Source organism: Chiloscyllium plagiosum, chromosome 12, assembly GCF_004010195.1.
Source record: "Chiloscyllium plagiosum isolate BGI_BamShark_2017 chromosome 12, ASM401019v2, whole genome shotgun sequence".
Taxonomy (NCBI): Eukaryota; Metazoa; Chordata; class Chondrichthyes; order Orectolobiformes; family Hemiscylliidae; genus Chiloscyllium; species Chiloscyllium plagiosum.
Window position 1 is genome coordinate 20,409,829 of NC_057721.1, and position 12,278 is coordinate 20,422,106.

Below are 12,278 nucleotides of genomic sequence, written 5' to 3' on the forward strand. Positions count from 1 at the left end.
TAAATTTTTGTCTGTTTTAAAACCTGGTAGTCAACCTCGCTACCTTACTCTGGGTAATTTTCACTGTCCACTGACCGAAACAAATTGCAAAGTTATGGTCTGGGTTGCCCGCTTAAGAATGTTTTGAGTGGTCCGCCTAGTCCATAATACCAGGTTCATACCCTAGCTTGATGGTAATGGTAGAATGAGGGATATATCAGACTGTGAAATTGTAAATTGTTGTTGAATACAATTGTTGTTGATGGCCCACAGTACATCGTGGATGCTTTGTTTTGAGCACATAGATCTGTTCTGAGTCTGTACCATTTAACATGATGATAGTAGCTCGGAATACAATGAGGATGTCCTTATAGTGAATATAGGACTTAGCCTCCACAATGATTGTGCATTGCTCATTCCTATTGAATGTGTCATGCACATGAGGAGTAGAGACAGTGTAGCGGAGAGGTTAATTAATCCTGGAGCACAATTTTTAAGTAAGTGTGGGGAGGCAATGGCCTCGTGGTATTATAGCTGAACTGTTAATCCAGAGACCTAGGGAATGTTCTGGGATCTGGGTTCAAATCCCACCATGGCAGATGGTACAATTTGAATTCAATAAAAATCTGGAATTTATGGCTAATGATGAATATGAATCCATTGTTGAAAAAACTCATCTGGTTCACTAATGTCCTTTTGGGAATGAAACTGCTATCCTTACCTGGTCTGGCCTACATGTGACTCCAGACCCACAGCAGCGTGGTTGACTCTTAACTGCCCTCTGGACAATTATGGATGAGTAATAAAAGCTAGCATAGCCAGTGACACCTTTATTCCCATAAAATAATTTTTTAAAAGGAGGAGGTTTAGAGGGGATTTATAGATACATTTTTCACCCAGAAGTATGTGGGAATCTAGAACTTACTGCCTATAAGGATGGTAGAAGTAGATAAGTCATGACAGCACAGTGGCTTGGTGGTTAGCACTGCTGCCTTACAGCAACAGGGAGCTGGATTGTCTGTGTGGAGATGTCAAATTCTCCCTGTGTCTGCGCGGGTTTCCTCCGAGTGCCCCGGTTTCCTCCCACAGACTGAAGATATGCAGGTTAGGTGGATTGGCCATGCTAAATTGCCCACGGTGTCTGGGGATGTGCAGGCTAGGTGGATTAACCATGGGGAAGATGTGGGGTTACAGGGATAGTGTGAGGTGCTTTTCAGAGAGTTGGTGTGATTTGATGGGCCAAATGGCCTGCTTCCATGCTGTAGGGATTCTAGAATCTAGAACTAACCAAAGGTCTATGCCAACGCATACAAGGCTACAATCTAAGTGCTAGGAAAAGGGATTAGAATCGATTAGATTCCCTACAGTATGGAATGAGGCACTTTGGCCCAACAAGTTCACACTGACCCTCTGAAGAGTAACCCACCCAGACCCATTTGCCTACCCTATATTTATCCCTAACTAACGCACCTAATACTATGGGCAATTTAGCATGGCCAATTCACCTGGCCTGCACATCTTTGGATTGTGGGAGGAAACCGGAGCACCCGGAGGAAACCCACGCAGACGCAGGGAGAATGTGCAATCTCCACACAGACAGTCGTCCAAGGTGGGACTCAAACCCGGGTCCCTGGTGCTGTGAGGCAGCAGTGCTAACCACTGTGCCACCGTGCCACCCCATGGCAGTTGATATGATTGATGACCAGCATGGACACAATGGGCTGAAGGGCATCTTTCCATGCTGTAAAAACTTTATGTCTCTGTCAGCTGTTAATGGCAATCTTTGGAATGTTCCCCACCCCCCACTTCAAGTTCTTTTGAAAGCAATCATCAACTGCTTTTAGGTAAGTTGCTTCTTTATTTCTATTAGCAATTACTGTCAAGTACAAGTGGCTGATGGTATCTAAAGTCTTTGAAAGTTGCTGACATCTGCAGGAAGTACTGAAGGACTTTGTCCTGACTCTCAAAACTGGGTGCATTAGTTAGTGTTCTCCTTGGATTACTGGAGCATGACTGGGAGAGAGATATTTGCGCCATCTTATAGTTAACTATCCCCTATTATGTAAGGGGAGTCACTAACTCTTTCAAATCAAAGGGAACTGACTCTATCTAATTCATTCTTGCCATAAGCCAGCAGTCAGGATGAGCATGTCACTGCAAGGATAGCAGACTTCCCTGTGGGGCAGGTCATCATTGACTGCAAATACGTCATGTTGTGGATGTCTCAAATCGACTGGGCCAAGTACCACAACCAGAATTGGACAAGGATTACTTTGCCCCAGGATCCAGCAGTCTCTGGCTTCGTGCAATCATGCAAGTCATTACTTGGTAACCTGCCAGGAATATTGGATTCTGCAACAGTCCATTATGTTATCTGCGTTTAAGCCACACAGTGAGCAGAAATGTGATACTGGGTTGTGAGCCTCATCCATTAACTGCATGGCTGATGACTCTGATGACTTAAAGCTATGCTGTCATTCAAAGTATAGTAGGACAGACCATTAGCATGGTGATCTAGGCATCTACTTGTATTGTTTCTTCAAGCAGTACATTGTACAACCTACCTAGGAACAGCCTATTTTTGATATAGTGATGTGTAATGAGGTAGCTTTAGCAAGCAATCTCAGTGGGGCAAAGGGGAGGTGATGGCCAGTAGTATTATCACTAAACTATTATCACTAAACCGATGACCATATAGCCATTGTTGATTGTTGGAAAACCTGGTTTACTAATGTCCTTCAAGGAAGGAAATCTGCCATCCTCACCTGGTCTGGCTGACATGTGATTTCAGACCCACAGCAATGTGGTTGACTCTCAAGTGACGCCTGAAATGAGTCAAAAAGTGTGGTGCTGGAAAAGCACAGCAGGCAGCATCCGAGGAGCAGGAGAATCGACATTTCAGGTATAAGCCTTTTATCAGGTATGTGGAGGGGGAAGGGGGCTGAGAGATAAATAGGGGGATGGGGTGGGGCTGGGGTAAGATAGATGGGAAGGCGATAGGTGGATGCAGGTGGGAGGTAATTGTGATAGGTCGATGGGGAGGGTGGGGCAGGTAGGTGGGAAGGATGATGGACAGGTACGACAGATCAAGAGGCCAAGTTGGAGGGTTGCATCTGGGATGAGGCAGGGAGGGGAAGAGAGATTTGGAAACTGGAGATTTGAAGTCACTGTTGATGCTGTGTGGTTGAAGGGTCCTTCTCCTGACCTCTGAAATGGCCTAGCAAGCCATTCAGTTGTATCAATCACTTTGAAGTTTCAACAAAGAAATGAAACTGGATGGATCATCCAGCATTGACCTAGGCACTAGAAACAACAATGGTTAAAAACAGCCCTATCAACCCTGCAAAATCCTCCTTACTAACATCTGGAGACTAGCGCCAAAATTGAGAGAGCTGTCTTACAGACTAATCAAGAAACAGCCTGACATAGTTATACTCACAAAGACACGCCGTGGAGGTAATGTCCCAGATACCACCATTGCCATCATTAGATATATCCTGTCCCACTGGCAAGACAGGCCCAACAGAGATGGCAACACAGTGGTATACAGTCGGGAGAGTTTCTCTGGGAGTTCTCAACATTCACACTGGATTCCATGAAATCTCATGAATTCCGCTTAAACATGGCCAAGGAAACCTCTTGATAATTTTTCCATGTACCGTCCTCCCTCAGCTGATGAATCAGTACTCCTCCCTGTTGAACAACACTTAGAGGAGGCACTGAGGGTGGCTAGGATGCAAAATGTACTCTGGACAGAGGATTCAATGTCCACCATCGAGAGTGGCCTAGCGGCAGCACTACTGATCAAGCTGGTGGTGTCCTAAAGGGTAGAGCTGCTAGTAAGCAGTAAGGGAACCAGCAGGATTGAAGAACGTATTGATCTCATCCTAACCAATTTGCCAGCTGCAAATGTACCTGTCCAGAACCCTTAGGAGTATTGTTAAGAGTGACCTGTGCACAGTCCTTGTGGAGACAAAGTCCCACCTTCACAGTGAGAATACCTTCCATCATGTTGTTTGGTACTATCACTGTGCTAAATGGGACAGACTTTGTGAATCATATTATGTCATTTTGAAGACAAATGTCAGTGTGCATTTTTTTTTAGTGCCAATGTGTGCATCTTGACCTGTCTTAGTGGTCGTACATAATGCTATCAGTGCTACTGATTCTCAGCAGAGCTGGCTGCAGATGGCTCTGGAGGGTGACATGGACCAGCTCCTAGGTGTGAAGAACAAGTTTTGGACTGCCCTAGCTTGGCACAGGAGCCAGCAGGATGGGCTGGCTGGCTGGCAGCACAAACACTAGCATTTGTGGGAGGAAACATATTGCCATTCTGAAAGAGGACAGCAGGCTTGTGTGCAACTGAGCTATTGCCACCTTCTCCCCTACACCCTCCCACCCCATGCAGGGCAGTACCTTAACAATTGTGACAGCGAGCAAACTGATGGCTTGCAGTGAGAACCTGTAAGTCCCTTTGAACAATGAACTTCAGGGAAGCTGTTAGAAGTTTGAAGATCTGACAAAATTCTAGGTTCCCACTGTTGGAGGGAGTTAGTACATGTGCATCAATGGAAGTTGCCACATTGATCATCAGATGCTGCATTATCATTAGGTCTATGAGTGTGCCTTGGAGGTGTCCACCATTTCCACGCTGGAAGGAATAAGCTCCAAGCTCTGCACAAAACAGCAGGATATAGGTCAGTTCAAGGTATGGGCAGAAAAATGGCAGATAGAGTTTAATCCAGACAAATGTGAGGTGATGCATTTTGGAAGGTCAAATACAAGTGGAATTTATACAGTGATTAGCAGAACCCTTAGGAGTATTGATATGCAGAGGGATCTGGGTGTGCAGGTCCACAGATCACTGAAGGTGGCAGCACAGGTAGATAAGGCAGTAAAATAGGCCAACTGGGGACGTACTAGGTGACGGGAGCCTGGGCCGGACGATGCCACAGGATATAGTGAGCAGGACAGCGGTAGACATCCAGTCCATGGCCACTGCAATTTGATGCCTTAAAACGGCGGTGCTCAGGCCTGACATAGTGCACCAGTTGGAGGATGCTTAGGTGTGCGGTGGAATCCTGTCTGCACTCACCCCTGCCCAGATGGAATTTCACATTGGCCCCAAGGTCCCATACTTCCCCCAGGAACCTGTGCCCCACAACCTGACCCGCCTCCAGAATTTTAGTTTTGTCCCTTTTAAGGACGTAAAACGGCAGGCCCTGTATCGACTGCTGCTGCACACCGTCCACCTCTTCTCCCTCATCAACCGCCCGGACACGCCTTGGCGTGCCCATTTACCACCGGACAGTGGGGACCCCCAGTGGAGGGCTGTCTACGTGGGAGTCCTCCCCCTTTTCCTTGGGGATCTGGGGTGGAGGGTGCTGCACGCAGCATGGACTGCCAGACCAACTGCTTGTTCTGTGGTGCTGTGGAGTCTGTGGACCATGAATATATTAGATGTGGGCGCTTGCACTCTCTTCTTGATTTTCTGAAAAACCTCTGCTTTTGGTTGCACTTCAGTCCCACACTCCTGATCTTCGGGCACCTGGTACGGAGGGGGTGGGCAGGTCTGAGGACCTCCTCATGGGTCTGTTCCTGGGCCTGTCCAAACTGGCCATAAACAGGTCCAAGCAGCGGGCCGTGGACGGGGTTATTAAGGCCGACTGCCTGCCCCTTCTTCCACGGTTACGTTAGAGCCCGGGTGTCCCTGGAGAGGGAGCATGCAGTGTCCACCAACACCCTGGAGTTGTTCAGGGAGAGGTGGGCGCCGCAGGGAGTGGAGTGCATTATTTCCCCCTCCAACTCTATTTTGATTTAATCCCTGCCCTCCCCTTCATTGTTTGATCACACATCATTGCCCTTTGATGTGAAGGGCACTGCTTGTCACTGGCCACTTGGATGTTTCCTATCTTCCTGGTGGTGGAAATTGAATAAAGATTCGTGCACCTTGTGTCTCTCACTGTGTCTCATACCTGAACACATGGGTACTGGGGGAAAAATAAGCACTGCAAAAATAAAGGAAGAAGGCCTATGGCATGATTTCCTTTATTGGAAAGGGCCTTGAGAAAAAGGATAGGCAAGTTATCCTGCAGCTTTATAGAACTTTAGTGAGGCTACACTTGGAATATTGAGTACAGTTCTGGTCACCACACTACCAGCATGATGTGGATGCTTTGGAAAAGGTACAGAAAAGGTTTACCAGGATGTGGCCTGGAATGGAGATTGGATAGTCTGGATTTATTTTGACTGGAACACAGGAGTTTGAAGGGCAACCTGTTAGAAGTTTATAAGATTGTGAACGGTATGGATAGATTGTGAAGTATGAGGCCTTTTCCAAGGGTGGAGGGATGAATTACTAGGTGACACAGGTTCAAACCGCAGGGGGGAGCGGGAGAATTTAAAAGCGATGTGTGAGGCAAGTTTTTCACACAAAGGGTGGTGAGTGCCTGGAACACATTGCCAAAGGAGATGGTGGATGCAGACACGATGGCAGCATTCAAGAAGCACCTGCATGAAAACATGAATAGGAAGGGAATAGAGGATCAGCGAAGACTGACTTAGTATGGGAAGGTAAAATGTGGTGGCACAGGCATGGAGGGCCAAAGGGCCTGTTCCTGTGCCGTATTGTTCTTTGATCTTTGTAAAAACATGCGTGAGAATTGTCCTGCACCACTCCATGCACCTTGACACTAACGGCTTGCTTACTGAAAGTCCTGGCAATGCATCAAGCCATCAGCCTTCTTCAGTAGAGTATACCATTGAAATCCTCATCAAAGTGCTCATCTATATTCTCTGCAGCAGAAACTCTGTGCAACCTCCCCTCCAGGTAGCTTGCATCTAACTGCCTTTCCCACTGCCTTGACTGCAGTGCACATATACCCAACATACACACATCTCAGCTCTAAGCTATCTTCTAAATTACTCAGAATATCAATATCTGAACTGCAAGTGTTTAAATTATTTTTGTTGACTTATCTTCATCATTACTGTGGTTCTTCCAGCACTGCCTGATCAGGTAGCATTTCTTAGGTATCTGAAAGCAGAAAGCTCAAAGTTAAGGTTGTGGTGAGGGAAGAGATAGCAACAAATGCATGCTTATAATGTGTACAGCTTGTATAATCAAAAGGGAGTGTGGGATGAAGGGAACATGGAATGTGAAAGGAATGAGGATACCATCACCTTATCATTCCATTGGCCCCAAACCTATGTATTACTGCTCCAATGATGGTGGGCACCATCTAATCCATGGGAATTAGGACTTGCAGCCATACCAGTTAACCCCTGCCAGTTCTAGTTATGTGCTACCTATTCCTGCCAAAGAGATGGCAGTGTCACAGTGACTGTGATGTGCAAGATGTGAGATGTGGTGAAACGTTTACAGCAGTACTGCATGTATCAGGGTAAAATGAAGCAATATCAGATAGTTAGGAGTCACGATTGAAAGAAGTTACTAGCAGGTGAGTGATAGTGTGGGGCATTGGATAGTGTGTGTGTGGGGTTATATTGGTGCAGTTGTGGGATGTGATATTTGAAGATTTATTCATTGACCTTGACTGCTTGTGTGAGGTCCGCGGCACTGCAACAAGATCCTCAGGTTTGATTCCAACAATTTGCCACCCACCAAGGCTCTGTGGGCTTCCTGCCTTCTGAGGATTTATCCGGAGACCCTCCTAATTCCTACACAGATAGAGGATCTCCTCAACTAAGGTCTCCATTCGTGCACCAAGTTGTGAGATTTTTCTGTTTTCTGGTCAGAATCAGCTATAGGAAGACATGCAGTAACTGTTCCAGCCGGAATATACCTCCCATTTATGTAGAGCAGGCTAGTTTTAGCTCATGCTGACCTCTTACAATTGTTCATTCCCTTGTTTAAGTGTGCAGGACGGTCAGCACTGATTGCACACAGTGATTGTATTCATTAGCAGGCAGTACAATGTACAGAATCCAACCCAATGACACTGAAAGAACAATGATATATTTCCTTGTCATGATGGTAAGTGGCTTGGAGATGGTGTTCTAGTGTATCTGTTGCTCTTGTCCTTCCAGATGCTAGTAGTTGAGATTTGGAAGGAGCCTTAGTGAATTTCTGTTGTGCATGTTGCAGATTGTACACACTGTTGCTACTGAGAGTTAGTGGTGGAGGGAGTGTACATTTGTGGATGGGGAGCAAACCAAGCAGCTGATTTGTCCTGGATGGTGTCAAGCCTCTTGAGTGTTGTTAGAGCTGCAGTTAATGAAGATGAAATTAACAGAAGAGGGGCTGAAAAGGAGAATGAAATAGAGTGGATAAATTCACATTCGCGAACAAAATCAGAGAACAAAAAGTAAAAATTCACAGTCGGAAGGCATGAGACTCTACACATTTAATTGTTCAGTTCCTTGGCTAGAGAGGTTACTCTCAGTGATTGCAAAGTTAAAAGGAAACTTACACTGTTAGTGAATAGACTTTGTTAACTTTCCATGAGTCTGTATGCCTAATATTGTGCTACTTCCTGAATAAAATGACGAACGGGTCATTCAGCTGTAACGTGTGTTTCATTAATACAAATTCACTGTCACACGATTGATGAGTTGGGAACACTGTTTCTAAAGCACAAAGTTTTAAAGCAAGTATTGGTTATAAGGTGATTCCGACCCCATTAGTTTAAATGGTGCTGCTACTATACGATTTTCTTATAACACGGGATTGCACGAGAATGGAACTACTGCATTATAGCAGAACTGACAGTAGCTTAAAGGTATGTTGCCATTTTTCATGAAGCTGTTAAGCAACTTGCACATTAATAATGACATGTGTTGTTCACTTGCTGTATTTTAGTGCAAGTTATGGGCCATTACGATTAAAGATAACAGCCAGACATAGTTATTTAAAATACAGCACTTCAGCACTTATTACAAAATAAAAATCAGAGTTTAAAAATATCTAAATTACTGTACAATATTATGAATTTCTGGAGAAGGAAATTCTGAAGATAATAAACTGCTTGTTAAGATAATGTAAAAGTTCAAAGTTCTGGATGCAGGACAGATGTTTTGTCATTTTTAGCAGCAGTGGCCAAAAACATAGAGCATTTTACAACAGAAAGTTCATAAATCCCTAAATCACAAAGACTTTGCCAGGTTATTTTAGCTTAGCATTACTACATGGACAAATATCTTGCAAATCATTAAATATAGTTGAGGCTTCCATCAGGCAACAATAGGTGATAAGTTGTGGTAAATATTTCAAATTATGAAATACTTTCAGTACGACATTATTTACAAATGGATGAAGGTACTCAATACTTTCATAAACCAATTTATTTAGTACCCACTTAGGTTCACTTGGTGGTTTCCAGAATCCTATATTGAAGATCCCCATTCTCCTGCCGTACTGATCTCCTTCAGTTTGGCCACTTAGACCCATATCTTGGTTGGCACCATCCCTCTGCTCCATTCCACATGCCATTCCAGCAAATTTAGAGTTCGCTATCCTCATTTGCAAACAATAGACCTCCACTGCCTCCTCTCCTTTATTCCACCTCTATTCCTTCATGACCTGTTCTCCTCCCACCTTCTTCCCCCTCTTCCCAAATTAATTTGTCCTTTCTGTCTGCTCTGTTGAGATTTGTTCAAGGTTATCGTTGTTTACAGCAGTGTAGCTGCTTATTCGGAGCTTCAGTCCTACTCTGGTATCCTCTGTCAGCGCCTTTGATTCTCTTCCTTCCTCCTCTATCTGACCCTGCCCCATTTTCTCTTTATGCCTCCCCCCACCATTATTCACATTCACCACTGTTATCGGGACCTCCAGCCCTGTGCCTATCTCTTCTTTCTCCTTTCCACCTCCAACTGTGTCCAACTGAAAAGATCTTTAGATAAATCATGATGCCAATTACTAATAAATATCTTATTAAGTTTTGAGGTGATTGATGTTTCTGATACATGCATGTATCTCATGCTGGATCATTTTGGATATTACTCGATGTTTGCCACAACAACTGTAATAGTTATAGCAGGCCAGAAACCAAAATTAGTCCTGAAACTGAGTATTCTTTCATTCATTCCAGGAATTAGATCAACTGTTAATATCGTGTTACATGTAAAATGACAATATAATACAAGCTATTGTTATCATTGAGCCAACTGTAAAAAGCTACTTCCTATCACTCCTGACACATTCAGAATCATGACTCATCTTTGCAGGATGGGAACCAGCAATAGAAATAGCATAGTCCTGAATAACCCCAGAAGCATAAAGGTAATCTCGAGGTAACTGATGGTGAGCAACAATAACATTGTTTAAAATGTACCCTATTCAACATTGCTTATCCAGTATCATGTAAAATCAATGCAGGTAAGGAAATAAAAGAACTATACAACTGAACAAGAAAATAAATGTAATTACTATGTATAAAGCCTATGTGGTATTTCTCTGGCATAGTGAGCAAAGGGATCTTTTACAGGTCTGAGTGATATACAGTACAGCGAGATTTGTGGCAGAATGTGATTAGAAGTCTCACTCAATGTCAGGAGCATCTCACTGCATCTATTATTCTTTTAGCAAGCAGTGAGACAAGACTCTTGCGAGGCAACAGTAAGTTGCCAATTAAGAGGGATTGAAACTTGTAAAATACCTTACTAAAAATGCAGCTTGCCTTATTAATATTGTATTAATATTACATCCTATCATACCAAAACCGCTGAACAAGCTAGATGTCGAGAATCCTCAACATTGAAATCATCGCGGGGTATCTGGTGACTTCTGCGTGCTGCTGGCTGCAACCAGCTTCCTTGTTGCTCAACAGCAAGCAGCTTCTCAGGATGGTCTAAGGGCACCAGTTAAATTCGCTCTTCATCCATGGAGGTTAGCGTCTGACATTTGCCCACCTCTTCAATCCACTTGCAGGTCACTGAGGAAGTGTAGAATTGCATTGCAGGGTGCACTGGCAACTGGCATTGAAAGGTTGTTGCAAGTTCATCTCATGTACGCGGACTGGCAACCAACTCACAGATTGAACTATGCTGCATCTCAGGGCTGGTTGCTTGCTCTCTCAATGCACACTCACTTAGTACCTACCTGCACATTCAAGCAACCATGCTTTGCCTTGCCTTGATGCTCCATGACTGTTAGCACATTGGTGATTCAGCTAGAGCCAAAAGCTATCCACTGTGCTGTTTAGCACAGACAGGCTACTTGTCAGTAATAATCTGTTCAGTGGTGAGGGGTGTCTTTAAGTGCACCAAGATATCAATCTAACGCCTGCTGCCTGCACAGCAATACACTGTACATTTATTTAACCAAATGGCCATGTTGGGATCTGAGTGAGGTCTGATCCTCAGTTAACTTAAGGGGGAGCTGCAGTTTGTCAGGGGATCCCTGCACCATCTGTCAAAGGTACAACTTGCACTCAGTCCCCAGGCTTGAGTTTTGTTTTTGCTTTTGCCGTCTATCAATAAAAGCTCTTGGTTGGAATTGTCTGACTGCTTGCCTGTATGTGGTCTTCCCTTTCCAGACAGTGAACAAGTTGCTTTTGTCTCCAGTGGGCATTGTGCACAGGATAGCAGTGACCTAGAGACAGTATTTAGGCGGGATGTAGGTACAGACAGGTAAACTGCATGTACTGGTGGTTAAATAGTGACTCGGGTGAGAGAATGAGTTTGGACACGTGAGGGATGTCTGTCAGTCATGCCAGCTCTATGCAATGGGCAGTGTGGCTTGTGCTGCTATGTCATTGCACTGATGGTGAGGGGCAATGCCAGATTGCCCGTGTTTATCCAGATGCACACTGACCTTTGAAAGATGGAGGATATCTGGTGAATGGTGAGTTGTTCTGAGAACAGTGCATGGTGAGTTGGGGATAGAATGAGATGTGAGAGACACCTTAGGGATGGGGAAGGTAGTTAATGAGGTACTTTAGTAAGTTATAATGAGGACACTCACTAGTCCTTCCAGTGAGAATCCATCCAACTTGAACTTAGCCAAAATTAAAGTATGAAATAGCCCAGTAGAACCATTCCAGAAGGACTTAAACACTTAATGGTAAGGTCCTAGGGAGTGTTGCTGAACAAAGAGACTTTGGAGTGCAGGTTCATAGCTCCATGTAAGTGGAGTCGCAGGTAGATAGGATAGTGAAGAAGGCATTTGGTATGCTTTCCTTTATTGGTCAGCGTATTGAGTACAGGAGTTGGGAGGTCATGTTGCAGCTGTACAGGACATTGGTTAGACCACTGTTGGAATATTGCGGGCAATTCTGGTCTCCTTCCTATCGGAAAGATGTTGTGAAACTTGAAAGGATTCAGAAAAGATTTACAAGGAT

General features: G+C 44.5%; 1 protein-coding gene across 5 annotated transcripts in view; it reads left to right on the plus strand.

Moving 5' to 3' along the window:
* Positions 1-12,278, plus strand: part of map3k7cl (map3k7 C-terminal like) — a 69,121-nt gene that overhangs the window by 27,577 nt on the left and 29,266 nt on the right. The window lies entirely within an intron of this gene.